At 44.2% G+C, this 17,463-nt stretch overlaps 1 long non-coding RNA gene across 8 annotated transcripts in view; it reads right to left on the minus strand.

Annotated features, from left to right (window-relative positions):
- Positions 1–17,463, minus strand: part of LOC143647096 (uncharacterized) — a 190,719-nt gene that overhangs the window by 104,353 nt on the left and 68,903 nt on the right. For 4 of the 8 annotated variants that reach the window (XR_013157845.1, XR_013157843.1, XR_013157846.1 and 1 more), the window contains one exon: positions 8,311–11,583. The exons of the other annotated variants lie outside the window; for them this stretch is intronic. This is a non-coding gene — a long non-coding RNA (uncharacterized LOC143647096). Of the gene's footprint in view, positions 1–8,310; positions 11,584–17,463 lie in introns of those variants that run through there. 8 annotated transcript variants of the gene reach the window in all.

Here is a 17,463-nt window from a genome sequence, read left to right on the forward strand (position 1 = left end):
AAGTGTAGAGCCTTGAGTGGCTGGGCTACCTGGGCTCCAGGGATTTGGGCCCAGCCCCTAAAATTGTGAAGGTGGTCACCACTCACTGACTTAGCACAGGCCCAGAACTCACAGTCTCAGCCTTAGTTTAACCACCCTCCCCCATCCAGTTCCAAAGGTCTTGGCCCACCTTATTGGAGGCTTCTACTATGCTAATATTGGGAATAAATATTGGGAATCCTTGGAATAAAAGTGCTTGCCAAGTGTGATGGTGGCTCTGCAAGTCTGTGAGCAGTTTCCTTCCTGTCTCCTTCCCAAAAATTTTAGCCTCATGGCCCTTAAAAACATACCCCCTCTACTGGTTTAAAACTCTTATGTACGCCAGAAAAGTAATGCTCTTTTAATCCAATCTTGTGTGTGTGCAGACTTATTGTGGGTGGGGCCTTTGGAATAGATTGTTTCCATGGAGATGTGGCCCTGCCCATTCAAGGTGGATCTTAATTAGTTTTCTGGAGTCCTTAAAAGAGCTTATGGAGAGAGAGAGAGCTCAGAGCCTACACAGAGAGCAGATGCCAAGCTAGACACAGAGCTTGGAAATACTGAGAAAGGCACTTGAAACCAGAACCCATGACAGAAGGACAGAAGGACACACCCTCCCATGTGACCGACACACCCCAGACCCAATCAACCTTTGTTGAGTGAAGCCCCCTCTTCTTGGTGCCTTAATTTGGACATTTTTATGGCCTTAGAATTGTGACTTGTAACTTAATAAATCCCCTTTATATAAGCCAATCCATTTCTGGCATTTGCATTCAGGCAGCTTTAGCAAACCCAAACACCCCCTTTTCAAATACCTGCAAGGCCAGCTGTAGCGTTCATGTATGGTTGTGTTGCTTTCTTATATGTACCAGGGCTCTGGACAAAAAAAAACTGCAAGGCCAGCAGGGTGGCCTTATGCTTGGAGCAGAGCCTTGCAGGGGGGTGATGAGTGGGGGAACTAAGGCACACTCAGGGAAAGCACTACTGCACTTCAGTAAAAACTCATGGTTGGGAGATACAGAAAGAAAATAATAGACTCATACAGTACAACACTCACAAAAAATGATAAAGTGCTAAACAAACACATATAAAGTATAGAAACAGACTGTGACAGTAGGGAAATAACTTGAAGTACAGAAGATTTAAATAAGATGAGAAAGCCCACAAAGGAAAAGACTAATAAATGTGACCACTTCAAAATATCTTAAATGGAAAAAACTACATAGGGAATGTTAAAGCAAGGAACAATGTAGAAAAAAAGCATTTGTGCCTTACACACAAAGGGTTAATAGCAAAACTTTCAAGATATCTCCCAAATCCATAAAGCCAACAAGTCAAGGAAAAGGGGGATTGGGTCATTCACCGGCAGTTATGAAATGTGCTACACAGTATAGGTGGGGAGAAGCATGTGAGATAACACTTCCAAAATCAAACCAAGAAAATATTTAAATATTCGTAACATCAAGTGTTTGTAAGGATGCAAGAGAAAAATTCTTCCATCGGTGGTGGAATTGTAACCTGGACTACAGTTTGGTTGTGTTCACTAATATTTTCAACATGAATTTCCTGATGTCCAGTGATGTCCTCGAGAACTGTTTATACACATGTAAAGCAGCACGTAAAGGATGCAATGGCCAAAACCTTGGAACAAATGTCTGTCAGTCAAAAAGTGTTAAAACTGGGTGCACCCATACTCTGAAATAATCTACAGTTGACTAAATGAACGAGTTTCATCCCTATGTATAGACAGAAATATCTCTAAGACAAAGCTTTCTTTTTTAAAAAAAAAAAGGCAAGTTTTAGAATAGTATCTATAGTATAATGTTATTCGTATATATTTTGGTAAAATATAAAATGAAATTATCTACATACACACACACACACATATATATATGTGAACATAGAAGTAGGTCCAGCTGGTTGGAACACCAGGTAATAGCCATTTCCTCTGGCATGGGACCAGGAGTTGGGTGAGAGGTCAAGTGAAGATTTTCTCATTATTTATATTGTTTGTGTCTTTTGCAAGGAACTAAATTTGTGGAACTGTCATTTTAATGATGATTTTTTTTTTAAAGCAGATGATTTAAAGTAAAAACATGGGGCTTGAAGACATGGCTCTAATGAACAAATCCATGATTTTGAACCTGAGATTTCCCTTCTGGAAAATGGGCAATACAGGACTTACTCCCACAGCTACGGTGAGGAGTCATGAAATGATGCAAGTCACATCTAAATGAAATCCTCAGGGAGCTTGGGTTGGGTCCAATATGCAGACTCTTAGCTGAAGCTCTGTGAAGCTTACAGAAATTGACTTCCAGGAGCAGGTGGGGAGCTGCAGAGGGAAAGGAGGCTTGCTTAGGGCCACCTACCTGATAAATGGTGGAACCGAGGTTCTTCAACTCTCCAGCCATAGGGAGAAGACAGTAGTGAAGAGAGGAAGTCTTTTCCTTGGCAAACCCACCAGCAATTTGGCAAAATTCTCAGTCTCCTCCTGACCCAGCTCTCCCAAGACAATTTGGGTTTTGGAGGGGAAGGTTTGTGTGTTTTTGCCTGAAATGGAGAATTCATTTTCTATGTGAATTTGGATTTGGTACAGGTGCCCAGAGAACTTAGGGCCCACAGCCTGCTTGAAATAAACAGCATAACAGCTGCTGGTGGAATCAGTAAGATTTTCCTCCAGTCCCTTCCCGCTTGTTCTGTGGGCCTCTCACCGCTTCAGGGCACTCTGCCCCAGGGGTCTAGTTATCTGTGCAGAGCTCATTTTCTGGTTGTGGCCACACAAGGTAAACTTCCACAGAGCTGAGTATTGTTTTCTTTTTATGTTTTTTAACAGACTGCTATTTGGGCAAATAAAGTTTTTTTGTTATTTTTCATTTGATTTGGGTATAACCTAGTTCATACTCAATCACCAGAATACTTTTCCACATTTAGTAGATGTTGCATTGTCCATTCTATGAATTTCTCTTATTTCTTTTTAGAAAACCATGAAGAGGAGGAACTAAATGTATGTTCTTTGCACAGCTTAGCTGCCTTCAGCCAAAGTAGGGCTAAGCACTGCTACCAGCTAACCTGTGAAGATTCCCTGCCCTGCAGGGCAGCTACCCCACAACCCAGGACTACAGAATGAGGAGAGATGCAGGGAGATGTGAGCTCCAGGCCCTGGGCAACTGGTTGCCAAAGAAAACACCTCGGAGGACTGATGTTCCTGCTGACCTCAAAGCACCCAAGGTCATTGGCTTGGCCAGAGGACTGGATGTGAGAGGGGTTTGGCCAGTGCTGAGGCTAAGAAGAGCCCAGAGTCTCAACCCTGGCTATTCTCTCACTCTGGTTACAAATGTGAACTAGACCCTGGAGAAGTGGAACCATCCAGGCAGGACTTGTTGGGGCATGAACCAAGACAGTACCTTCTAGGATGGAGAGAAACAGAAAGGTTCCAGAGCATTTAGGAATTTGACTCAATAGGTTCCAGTGACCAGACTTGGGAAATGCATTAGAAGGATGTATCTGCCAAGGGTGTGTGGGCAGGAAACAAAGCACATCCTCAGGGCTCGCCTGATGAGAATTTAATGATGGAACTATTTGCAAAGTAGGGTTAGATTAAAGAGGGGCAACAAGGTATGTGAGATGCCTGGGGACTGGCAACTGCAGGAAGCTGTTGAAGCCTGTGAGTCTGAAAGGGCAGCATGGGAGATGGCTAGACCAGCTCAGCAAGAGCTGGAGCTGTGGGGTGTGGGACGGCCACCCTAAAGGACCTCGCCCTGGTCAGGCAGGGTGGGGAAACGCCAAATAACGCCCCTGCCTCTCTCTCCTACCATTGGCTGAATAGAAAGGAAGAGTCCAGCCTTTCTGGGCCCACAACAGGGCAGAGAATTTTGGAGAAGGGATGTAGGGATGGACAAATGGAGAAAAACTAGGTCAATGGGGAGCCTTTTCATTTCAAGTGAAAGAAATTGATACACTGCTTTAGGTAAAAAATAACTTTAGCAGAGGAGTTCATTGGGAACTGGGGAAAGAGGTGGATCTAAGGCCTTACAAGATTGTCATCAGTACTTCTCCTTATCTGAGCAACTCTTTCTTCTCCTCTAAAGCCAGCGTTTTTCTTCAAGTCTTCTCCAAATGGCAGAGCCTGACCAAGGTTACCTCTGGGATCACACCCTGGGAACTTGCATTCTGGAGAAATGCAGGGAGTCCCCTTCTCCTACTCAGAATGGTCCTGGCTTGGGTGTCCTGCAGTGGTGTGCTGATTCAGCTGGCACCAGTCCCCACCTCAGCATCCAGGGGCCTCAGCTTATCAGCTTGGCATTGGTCTTGGTGGGAGTATTGCCACCAATTATATGACCCATCCTTTTTATTTTAGGTCTAAGGCGATCTGCATGGGTTTCTTTCACCTGCAACTCCAGGATTCCCCATTATGTTGGTTTTCCTCCAGAGAAGGCCACATCCTGACCCAAGGACCTGTGAATACAGGGACTCACAGGGAAAAAGGGACTTTGTAGATGTGGTGAACTTCAGGTTCGTTTCAGAGATGAGGAGCCTATCTTTATGATCTGGATGGGTCCAAGGGTAGCTCAAGGGTCCTAATGAGGGAAATAAGGGGGTAAGAGGGACAGATAAGGAGATGTGACAAAGCAGAGGTCAGAATGATGTGGTTTCTGGCTGCGGATTGCAAACCAAGAGGTGTGGACATTCTAGAAGTCTATAGAAGCTTGGAAAGCCAAGGAAACTGGCCTCCATAAGGAACACAGCCCTGCTGACAACTTGGTCTAAGCCCTGTGAGACCACTTTGGACTCTCTTCTAGAACTGTAGGATAATCAATCTGTGTTCCTTTAAGCTATGAAGTTTGTGTCATTTGTTACAGCAACAATAGGAAATGGATATACCTCTTCATAACATCCAGGAAACTGCAGCCCTGTGCCTGGACCAGACTGTTCTCAGCATCAGGAATGTGAGCTGATAACTGAGGAATGAGTCCAGGAGAGAGCAGAACCATAGAGGGGCCTGTAGTGATGCAACCTGAAAGGCCCAGGTGAGTTTGGGTGAAGTGCTGGAGGTTTCCAGCCCGTGTGAGTAACAATGGGCCAGGAGTGGCCAGGAGAGCATCCCAGAAGGAAGCCACCACTCGACACAATGGGTGGGGTCATCTGCAACTGTGCCCCTGTGGTCCAGAAGCACCCTCACAAGACCTGCTGCCCACTCCAATAGATGCCCCAACTGCATTGATTCTCTTCTGGATCCTCTAGAAAAACCAGCTTTGAGTGAGTCAACCAAAGGATAACTATGTCTAGCCTTTAATATGTGCATTTGTCAACACATTGCTGGTACAGTGGGCAGTCACTTACCTGAAAGGTGGTAATCAGAGATGTTAGGCTCAGGTGATATTTCAATGTAGAGATTTTGGGATGCAGATTTCACCCCGGTTTGGGTGAAGATGTTTTTACTGGCCTATTTTTCTATCCTTTCTGCTGCTCCCATGTAGCAGAACACCATCATTGCAGGTTAAAGACACTACAAATGAAATGTGTTCTTCTACAATTAAACTAGTGATCATGGTGTAAACATTCCCATCATGACCTATTTCAAGCTATCACTGTCATGTTGATGAACACAGAGTTGGAAATAGAAGCACACTTTGGTTATAGCAAGGCTGATAGGAGCTGGCTCCCACACACCACTGCTTGCCTCCACCTTTCAACTTCACCTACTAATGGGGACAAGGGACGCACCAACAGTAGCATGGCTGGAATGTTGAAATATTATTAAAAGTTAGTGCTCAAGGAGCACTTACAATTGACCAGGCACGGTTCTAATGGCTTTCCATTTAAGAAATTTAATCCTCACAGCAACCTCACATGATAGGTGAGAAACAAGGAGACTGAGGCATGGATGAAATAACCAGTCCAAGGCTACAAAGTTAATATTAGGAATTCTGGACTATAAGTGACCCTTAGGTTCAGTATCCACACTCTTAAACACGACCTTAAAGTGTTTCCCTAAATCTGTACTATCCAAAGGAGTGGCTACATATGGTTCTTGAAATTTAAATTAGTTGAAGTTAAATTAAAAATTCACCTCCTCAGTCACACTATCTCCAATTCAAGAGCTCCGTAATCACAAGTGGCTAGTGAATAACCTAGATAGAAAGGAATTTTTCATAACAGAAAGTTATATCAAGAGAGCACTGCTTCCAAAAGATGGGCAGAAAGAAACCTAGCCAATTTCCTAGGAGATACATGGAATTTAATGGGTTTTGTAGACTTCTGTAACATAAAAGCTCCAAATACACATTTTCACATTCTGTTTTCTATTATTCATTCATCTATTTATTCAACATACATTTACTGACCACCTACTATATGGTAGGACCTGTACCAGGTTCTGATATAGAAAGATGAGTAAAAGACACCCAGTTCCTACCCTTCAGGAGCCCAGAGTCTGGTGGAGTAAGAAGACCAGAAAAGAGACAATTACAATGCTATGGAAATCATGTCCTGATGAGGGAATTCATGGTGACATGAGAGACACATTCAGTGCAGCCTGCTGAGCCCAGTGTATTCAGGGAAGGATTCACAGATGAGGTGATTCTCGAATTGGGTATTTAAAGAAGAATATGAGTCAGCCAAAGAGAGGTGCTGGGGACTGCAGGTCATTCGGGGATCCAGGGTTCTTCTGTAGTTGCAGATGCAAGAGGGCTTGGGAATTGACTAGACAGGGAAAGTCAAGTTTCAATCACTGTATTTGGGATGGCATATGAAGGAGGAATAGACATGGGCAGAGATGGGCAGAGTAGAGAAAGGAAAGAGACAGCTTCATTTTGGTATGATGAGTTTGATTTGGTTGCAGAAGGTGCGAGGGTGTATGGGTATGGAGCGCAAAAGCAAGGTTGGGAAAACAGATTTGAGAATCAGTAGTATGAAGGTAATCATTAAATATATGGTCTGGCCAAATTCATCCAGCGAGTATGTGTCATGAGATGAGAGTATACCCAAGGACAAAACCAACTCCAGGAGCCTGAGCTCAGCATCAGAGGATTATAGCAATAATGCAATGTCACTAAGACAAGGACTGGGACTGTCGCTTATGGCAGGCTGCATTCTATGGCAGTCAGAGCCAGCCTAGTGGCAGAGTAGGAATGGGAGCCAGTCTGCCGTGAATTCAGAAAGAAATGGAAAGTGACCAAAAGCAGATGATAACTGAGAGAATCTTTAAAACTACTGGGCTGTGAGAATTATGTTCTGAGTCCCAGAAAATTTACTTACTGCCTTGAGAAGTTGGTGCATAAAGAAACATCAAGGATTCAGGAGGGAAAAGGAATGGCAGGTGGAGCAAGGGCATGAAGACATAGGAGGGAAGGAGTCTAGGGCACAGATGGAGGGAAGTTTGAAGGGGCATGGAGCTTCCATTCCACCAGTCCTGGATGGAAAGGAGGAAGAATGAGCACTGATGCAGATACATGCATGTGAATATGGGAAGAGGAAACAGACGGCATTCTATCTTCTGACCTCCATCTGCCCATGAAGTTGGAGAGAGGTTCTGCTGAAAACAGAAGGCTCATGAGTAGTAGGGAAGGATTTAAACAGCTATTAGGATAAAGGGGGAAAGGGCCCACTCAGCTGTCTCTTTCCTTTCTCTACTCTGCCCATGTCTATTCCTCCTTCATATGCCATTTTTCAGGGTACATAAGAAGTGTTTCTGGGCTGCACTAATGGTCCAGCTGAAGTTGGAGGATGTTGAGGCACCTGTGTTCAGAGGTGCTGTTATTCTTGTCTGTGCACAAGACCTCTAGGTGCAACAGGGTAAAAACCAAGCCATTGAATCACTCCAGAATTGAGAATCAACCAAGCAAGAGGGGACAATGGGCAAGAAGGAAGGAGGATTGAGGGAAAGCAAGGGGTTAAAATCAAGAACTGGCTTCTCAGGAATGAAGACACTAGAGTGGTGAAGAAAACAGGGAGAGAGGTGAAAAGGTAGGAGGCAATGACCAGAAAGTAGAAAGTATTTAAGATGACAGACATGGAGAATTATGGTAATGACTGTGTCTAGGTATGGCCTGGGGAGGGTGTTATGTACATGGAGAAAAGGGAAAGACATCTGGAATTGAGGAAGTCAAGAATGTATGATTATTGTATAGATGGAATTTGAACCCACCAAGTTGAGGGGAGAAAAGATCATTAATGCAAGTAATGACCAAGGAATTGGCAGATGACAGGGACCAGAAAGGGAAGAGCATGTGGGGAGAAGATTTTTAGGAGGGTACAAAGTTGCAATTTGGAAGTGCCAGTTAGGACCATAGGAGAATGTCAGTGCTGTCTCTGGCCCTTCTAGGCTTGGAAGAACTGGAAGTCTTCCTGTGAAAGCTTAAAAAGAAGGGAGGGTCCTCAAAGGTGTGTGTAAAGAGGTGGCACATTTACAGAGCTTTCAGCCACTGGACAGGTTCCTGAGGGAGGCCATGATTTACTGTGAGGATGAAAAAGTGGGATGGAGCTCACACTTTAGGCAAAGATGGAAAATATGGGGCCTGGTAGAATCACCTGCCTGTAAGGTTTCACATAAAGCCCTGGGGCCAAGGAAGGCTCCAGGTGTCCTGGAAGGCTTCATGACATCCCCAAATGGAAGACTTTGCTCCAGTATCCACCATCACATTGGTGAGAAGTTTGAGGTCCCAGAAGATAACAGGATAACAGGACAACTGGTTTGGTTGGTTCCCAGGACCCACACTTCTTCGGTGGAAATCACAGCAGCCATGCAGGAGATGGGGATGCATGGGGCACACCTCTGAAAAGAACCTAACCAAGGTGTACAGGGCCCCAATTAAAGGGTCCCTCCTGATAAGAACAGCAGATGTCAAAGGGATAGATAGAGAAATAAATCAAGCAATTATTCAGTGCTAAGAGTATAGCTTTTTTGGAGACCACTGATACAGGCTAAGCTAGTAACGACTACCCAGGTACATGTGATTATATAAAATTCCCAAAGTTCTGCTGAACCCATGGCCATCCTCTATGTATGTTTCCAAGATTCTCTCTCAGGTCAACCCTTTGAAGACTTCTTAACTGAATGAGAGCAATGGCCAGAAATCTCAGCTGTTGTCCAAGTAACTCCACATCACAGGAAACCATAAGGCTTGGCAGTGAGGGTAAGGTAGAGAGACATTTCCTCTCTTATTCTAGAAATACTTCTAAAAGTTCCCTGGATCCCAGACTTTGAAATGGGGCCTCTGTTGGTTTGGGCTAAGACCCCACCTATTTCAGCATATGCGTCATTCTGAAGAGGTTCTCTGAGGAGACCTAAGTGTCCCAAGCACAGCCCCTTCTTCATAACTACACACTAACCTGAGGAATTTGGATATCACCTATCCCAGTCCACCAAATCCCAAATATTCAAGGACATGGGTGAGACAGGGAGGCAGAGAGGGAAGACAAGCAGCCCCAGAAATGGGTGAGGGGTAACCTGAATCTCAAGTCTCCTGTATCCTTCAGCTCAGATGTCTTCTCTACAATCCTCTCCAACCCATACCCACCACAGACACATGCCTACCTCCATAAGCCTCTCTCTCTACACAATTTACCATCACATTTATTATCCAGTTCTTTGTTTCTTTGCATTTTGCTTCCCTGATTACCTTGGTAGTTCCTCTAACCTCAGGGTTGAGCACCAATAAATATCTATATGGTAGGCTGGTCTGGGTTGAATTGAATTGAACCAAAATGACACAGCAGAACTCAGGGCAGTACATTCACACAGCAAGTTGTCCCAACTTCCTTATTAACTTCCTCCTCACCCTCAGAATTGATCTCCATCCCCAGGCTTGTTGAGCACTCCCTACCCCCAGCCTGCCCAAGGCAGGTCCTCATGGCTTCTTATGGAACAGGGTTGAGGCTAGCTCTTTGCTGGGATTAGCCAGGACCTGCATAGGCTCATTGCTCAGGGAAGCCTGGTGCATCCTGTTGTACATGCACTTGTTCTGGCAGAACATGCACAGATTCATCTCTGCCTACACCTGCATGGCTGTGGGACACAGATACATACAATGATGACAAGTTTCCGGGACACGCTGGTCACTGACTGTCCTTGGCATTTTGCAAAGAGCTGACCAAAGGATGAATGACCCCAGTCACCAAGATTCAACATGCTCCCCCTCCCCACACACCCACACAGATACACTCATGCATATACACAATCACCCAGTCAGTAGGAGCCTAATATGGTGGCAGGGGTCTGGTTTGTTGTGGAGCAGGAGTTGGACCCTTGAGAGAAGCTTGAGAGATTGTTCAGAGAATGTGTGTCCTTGGGAATCACCAAGCAGAGACCAGATAGATTTCTGGCTCCCACACTTATGGGCTGTGGGACCTTTAAGCAAGTGACTTAATCACTTCACCCTCCATCTTCTCACCCACAAAATATGTGCCATTCCTTCAAACTTTATGGGGCATTGTGAAGATGAAAGTATTGGGACACACAGAAAGCACTCGTTCTTCCATCCCATCTTGAATCCATCCATTCAACAAATATCTGTTTTGAGGGCCAGGCATCATTCAAGCAGGGAATGAGATAGAGAAAGCCTCCACCTTTGATGTGTTTAATATGTTAGACATAAAGTCAGGCATCTCCACTTTTCTCCTCCTCATTCAGTCCTCAGAACAGTTTTCAGCGGCTAGTATATTATTTCCATTTTATACATGGTGTCAAACTAATCCTAAATGGGGGAGCCAAGTTTCTATGGCATAGTTTCACACACCAAGTCTGTCCTCTTTACCTACACTGCTCAGACTGAGAACAACCCTATCACTCTCAAATAAAGTAGCTCTTAGAAGCACAAAAGAAACCTGCAGTTATTGAAAACAAGCCATATGCCAGGTATTGTTTCAAGTGCTTTGTAATATTAACTCATTGGGTCTGCACCACAACCCCATGGATGTGGAACTATCACTTCCCCACATTTTATGGATAAGGAGACTGGAGTCCAAAACGTTCAATATTTGTGAAGTCACACAGTTAGAAAGGGGCAAAGCTGCAATCAAGCCAAGCAGTCTGATTCTAGAGCCTCTGCTCTAAAACTCTACTCTACCTGGCACAGAATACTCTGTAACATCACTAGTGCCTATACACACAAGCACACACACACATATCCTCCTCCCAGGCTTGGGGTTTCCTGGTACAACAGACTCAGTGTTCAAGTCTTAGCCTTGCCATCAACCCCTTGTGGGACTATGCACAAATTTTTCCACTCCCTTCAGCTTCAGCTTCCTCAGATGTAAGACAAGGGGAGTGGGCTAAAGAATTTCTAAGTCCCCCTCTGATCTGCCTGGCCATCTATACACTTTCCTAAAGCAGAGTGCACCTCATCTTCAGAGAGCTCAGAGCAGGTAGGAGAACCCTGGCCTGAGATTCTACTTGCCTCCAGGTTCTTCTTGATCAGGTGGAAGTGTCCATGCATCACCAGGAGAATGGTGTAGGCTTTACAGGTCATCATGTTCCCCATCTCAATGTTTCCAGCATGCCAGTTGATTAACCATGCCTACATCACTGCCATGCCTAGTTGTGCATTGTAAGGGTGGTAGAGCTTCCTGTAGGGGTACAGCAAAAAATTGCAACACCAAATTCCAACCATTCTTAAAGCCACTCAGCTTTTGACAATTTATAAAGCACCATCATTGATTAGTCCACCTGCCCCTCCCAACTACCCTGGGGACAACCACAGCCTATAGATGGATGAAGTTATGTGGGCTGAGCTGCCAAACACCTCACACAGCAAGGCTGTGTGTGCCGAGTCCTCCTGGGGAAACTGAGTCGGGATCCCATGTTGAACTTGAACATGGAAAGCACAATTAAAGGGTAAATACCTTGAATGTCCTTTCTGGGAAGAATTATATTTTCACCATTTTGTTATCCTTTTGCTTACATTCCTTCAGCACATCATACAATATGCCCTCGTTTTGTTTATGAGTAGCATAGGTGTACCTTCTTGTGCCAATTTACTAATTCGTACAGAAACATAAATTTGCATGACAATGGACAACAGAACCAGAAGAGGAGATTGGCAGAGGGAAGGCAAAAGTGTTGCATTTTACCATCTACAAACCTCATTTTTCAAAAGATAAAAGAAAGCTCTACTTCTTTCTATAGCATATAGAAAATGAAGGTGCTGCCTGTGTCACTATTAAGAGGGAAATCCTTTACCAAACACTTAAAATCAAGCTGAACTTAGTCTTCAAGAAATCAAAAGCAGAAGCTTCTGCCCAAGTGATCAGTAGCTGGGGGAATTGAGAAAGAACAGAGATGACAAATAGGTTTGATCTGGAGTAACAACTCTGATTGTTTGGTCATTATTGTTCAGTCCTAAAGAGAACTGGGATAGACTACTAATGCTTACTAGGGGTGCATAAGGCAGGGCTGGCAACATGTGTGCCATCTAGGAACAGACGCCCTTCCACAAGATGGTTGAGCCCAGGATCATCACCTTCATGTAGCATCCACCACCCTCCTGGCATAGCCCAAGGCCTCCCCAAAGGCCTGCAGTAGGAGAGGACCTCCAAAGCAATGCTTAGCATGTGCAGCAGGTGCAAGCTGGTATAAGGAAGCTCTGGCTCCTGCTTCTGTAAGCATTCCCTGCACAACTTCACAACCTGGAGTGAAACAGAGCTGCCACAAACATGGCCCCAGAGCACACACTCAATGTACATCATGGTTATATTGAACACTCATTTCTTTAAGGTTGGGGAAATTGCTGGCAGAGGTGGGAAAGTGCAAGTATGTGATCTGAATAACTGAATGGCTCTAAGATGTAGGAATGTGAACTTTCAGAGTGGGAACAAGATAGCTGATGTGGCAGAGTGAGTAGGTTGCAGGGAGTTAAGAAAATTATACACAGTCAGAACTAATTACTGGTGGATTCCATATCTGAACATTTTCCTACTCGCTATAATTTATCTGTAATCCCAAAAATCAATACTCCCAGTGCTTTCACAGCCATTTGCAAACATTTGGTAACATGCACAGAGCAGCAATACATTTGAGTTACCCAATGGGCACGTTCTCGGGTGAAATCAAATGTGGCAAAGCTCTGCCTTCCAGTTTCAGCTCTCATGCTGTTAACAAGTATCCTTTTTACAATATTTTCTGTGCCACATTTTTTTGTTGATTTCACTCTTTGAAATGGCCCCCAACATAGTGCTGAAGTGCTGCCTAGTGTTCCCAAGCACAAGAAGGAGGTGATGTGCCTACAGAGAAAGCACCGGTGTTAGAGAAGCTTCCTTAAGACATGAGTTATAGCACTGTTGGCCACACCTTCAATGTTAATGAATCAACAATATATACTAAATAAGGTATCTTTCAATAAAAACACACATAAAACAATGTTATGCATTGATCACTTGACAAAACCTGTGACCAGAGGCTTGTAGCAAAGTTGCCCTCTAGGGAAAATAGTTCAGTATTTGCTAATGCATGTTAGCAGAGAGTTTGAAGAACATAACGACTGCAAAGGATAAGAATTGATGGTCTATACTCTTGTCCTCACCACAGTGCAATGAGGTTGGTACTATGAATATCTCTATTTTATCAGAGAAGAAAACCAAAGATACATAGTGAGCAATGAGATGAGGATGCAAACCCAGTAGCCAGGCTCCACCGTCTGTTTCTTAACTGCTGCATGAGTGATTTGCCACACAGGCTGCTCTCTAGAATCATCTGGAAAGCTTTTTAAAAACACTGATAACTGGGCCCCTACCCCAGACCAATGGAAAACAAATAACTGGAGAAGAGACCAGGCCCCTGTATTTTGTGTAAGCCCTGGGTGCTCCTCATGCACACTGAGGCCTCACAGTCATGTCCTGTGGGAAGTGTAGAAGATGGATCAGCAGGAAGGGAGGCTCCCAAGAGGCATTGACCCTGGTGAGATACAAGACAGGCCTGATCCAATCAGCTCAGAGTCAGGTTCCAGACTGACTTGTTGGCTTAGGTTGCACCCTACAAAGATGATCTCTAGATAGTCCTCTTCTTCCCTAGCTAGTCTAATGACCTAACTACCACACAATTATTTCCAATTAACAGGAGTGAAAAGTAGTTCTCCTCTGAGACTTTTTCAGAGGCCCTCGAGACAACTGGGTGTGGATATGGGAAATGGGGTCTGGCAACAATTCATCTGGAAGGCAAGCCTGCAGCACCCATGCCACATTGTCTGGCCCTACACACCACCTAACTAGGTTGGTTTGAATGGAAACAAGGAAGAATTGAAGAGGAGGGAAACCAGGGGTGTGGAACCAGGAGAGCCCTCTTGCTTTCCACCATCCTAATTTGTACCTCTGAGCTCAACTTTCCACATTATCCAATAATGCTCCATTTATGTTACTGCCTCTCCCACTGGATGGAGCTCCTGGGGTACAAAGGGAATGTCTTGTATTAGCCAGACCAACAAGGGTTCACAATGTGCAATGAGTGAAATGAGTGAATGACCAAAGGAGGATGAACAAGAGGAGGGCAAATAGATGGAAATGAATAGAAATTATTCCCCATTGCCTCACCCTAATAGCAATCAAATGTGGTTGCACACCAGAGCTGTTTACAAAGCTGATTAAATATATATATTTATATATACTGATCCATGGTCTCTGTGCCCTGGTCTTAGGTGACTCCAATCTTAGAGGCCTGAGAGACAGAATTCTATCTTTCCATCAAGTTGCCCAGGTGAACTGATGCAACAGGTCTGCCAGTAGGTGTCTGGCAGTGTGTCTCAAATTTGGTGCACACTGACTCACATGAGATCTTTAAAAATACTGATGCTTGAATTTCCTTTTCCCCATAGATTCTGGTGGAGATGTTCTGGACAGTGGTTTCAGCATCGGGAATTTCCAAAGATGGTTCTAGGAACAGCCAGAGTTGAGAACCTCTGCTACTTCAAGAGAACCAGGGCTGCAGGTTCAATTGCTATAGCGTGGAAACTGTAGCCAGGACATGCATTCAGTTATGGGAAGCATGAAACCCACTCCCATCCTATCTCACTGCCATCTCCATTCCCATGGTCTCTGATGCCAAGATCCCCTAGAGCCATTACCTGGCTGCCTTTGCTTTACTCTGACCCAGTTCAGATTGAATAGTGACTGAGAACACACCCTCAAGGGGTGCTAAAGCTTTAAGACAAGAAGAGCCAGGCTCTCATCCAATGGCCATATTTCAGATCAAGGGTTTGCCTGGCTGCTTCTTATCATCACCCCAGCGCCTTCTTGCTAGAGATTCTTTTCACCCTCCTCTGCACTCCCATGCCCTATCAAAAGTGAATTCTTCCTTCATGGTACAGGCCCTCCAAGCAAGCCGTCTCAGTCTATTCCACGCTTTCCTTGGAGAACTGTACCATGTCCTTCACCACTTGCTGAGAGGGCTGGGGAAGGGCGGGAGGGATAGTGAGTGGAGAAGCCCTCTTGAGACATCTTTGAATTTCAGTCTGGGGTGAGATGAATATCTTCCTCAATGTGGACACCTCGTTTCTGCAACTTCGGCTTGAGGGTACAACTGAGAAATATATTTTATAGCTTTGACACAATTTTTCATGTTTAAAATATGTGTTCAGTTTTAACAAGATCTATATTTACATATATCAAGGAATCCAGAAAGATTTTGATGCCAGTCCAAAGTTTGGGGATGAGGAAGAAAGGCTGGCACACTCAGAGGGGTTATTAGACTGGGATAAAGCCTTATCAGGAAAAGAAAGGAGAGCAGCTGTGATAATCCCATAGGCAGTCGACCTTGGAGCAACCATTAAGAACTTAGCCTGATTCCCTCTTTGCCAAACAAGGAAACCAAGGTCGAATAGGAAGAGATTTGGCAAACATGAACATTTACAGTCATAGGCAAAATCAGAACAAGGGTTTCCTAATTATTTTACAGTTTCTATCTACAATGTCCTTACAACCTATTTTATATCTTTGGATGCACTTGCATTTAAAAAAAATATGCTCAACTGTTCAGATTGAGTTTTAAAATTATTTTGAGATATTTATTTGAGTGATTTAATAGAGAAATTTGATGTTAAAAGAATAGAAATATGCTGTTTTGGTTCCAGGCAAGTTCCAGCAGAGATAAGGAGAGGGTTTTAGATCAGGAGAGAAGCCTGCTCTGTACGTCAGGATAACAGACGTGGGCATGTTGTCACTAGCTGGGAACAGCCTACCTAAAGTGAAGGGACAGGCACTAACAGCCATATGTCACCTATGTAACCATCAAAACACCCCAGTGAACATGGATAGATCTCTGTATCACCCGTATCTGAGGCAAGGAATAACATTGTGATCCCTTTGCCACACCTGTTGTCTGAAATTCTCAGCATAACTTACCCTGTAAAGGGGAAGGGAGGAACTAATTCTCCTAAATGTCTGCTCCATATACCAATCACTTGACACAGATCATCTCATCTAATCCCTGTAGCAACACTTTGCAGTGGGCACTGTAATTCCTATTCCACAGATGAGGAAATGGTACGACTTAACTGAGCAACCTCCCAAGGGTCATGGGACCCTCCTGTGGTAAACAATAGACAGGGGTGACCTGATTCGCTGGGAAATTCCCCCCTGACTCACCCCTAGATAAGATGGTGACAAAATCCCCAGTAAGCTGTGGGTTCAGTGAGGACCTTCAGGTTTTCTTTCTTTTCAAGAATGTTTGTGACTTCAGAAAGAAGTCAACCTTCAGCTGTGGCTGGCAGTGTGCACACATGTAGTCACAGCAGTATTACTTCTTCAGCTACTTCCTGCATTCTTCAGTGACATTGGGGAAGTCATGTAGGACACCATCAGTTCCTCTTCCTCTACAATCTTACCCAAGACCTGGGGCTCAACTCTGGAGCAGAGTAAGGAGGAAGGGAATAAATCAGGTCCATGGCTACTGAGTGGGATCCATGCTCTCCCAAGCCTCAAGGAGAACAGCTGCAACTCAGGAACTTCCACTACTAGCACTATGAGAAACACCATTCAATTCACCACTTTGAATGGTTAAGGATGGCTTGGTCATAAAAACATACCCAACTGCCATGCCTGCAATTAGCCCTGAACATTTAACTGCTGGTTACCTGTAGCAAAGGAATGGAACAATAAAAAGGTAAAACTCCAAACAAAAGAAGGTCCAAAACTGCCTGAAAATGTAGAGCTGTGTTCTGGTAGCCAGGTTTCTTGAAGACGATTGTATAATGATATAGCTTTCATAATGTGACTGTGTGATTGTGGAAACCTTGTGTCTGATGCTCCTTTTATCTACCTTATCAACAGATAAGTAAAACATATAGAATAAAAATATATAATAGGGGAACAAATGTTAAAATAAACTTAGATTGAAATGCTAGTGATCAATGAAAGGGAGGGGTAAGGGTATGGTATGTATGAATTTTTTTCTCTTGTCTTTTTATTTCTTTTTCTGAATTGATGCAAATGTTCTAAGAGATGATCATGATGATGAATGTG

The sequence above is a fragment of the Tamandua tetradactyla genome, chromosome 9 (assembly GCF_023851605.1).
Source record: "Tamandua tetradactyla isolate mTamTet1 chromosome 9, mTamTet1.pri, whole genome shotgun sequence".
Taxonomy (NCBI): domain Eukaryota; kingdom Metazoa; phylum Chordata; class Mammalia; order Pilosa; family Myrmecophagidae; genus Tamandua; species Tamandua tetradactyla.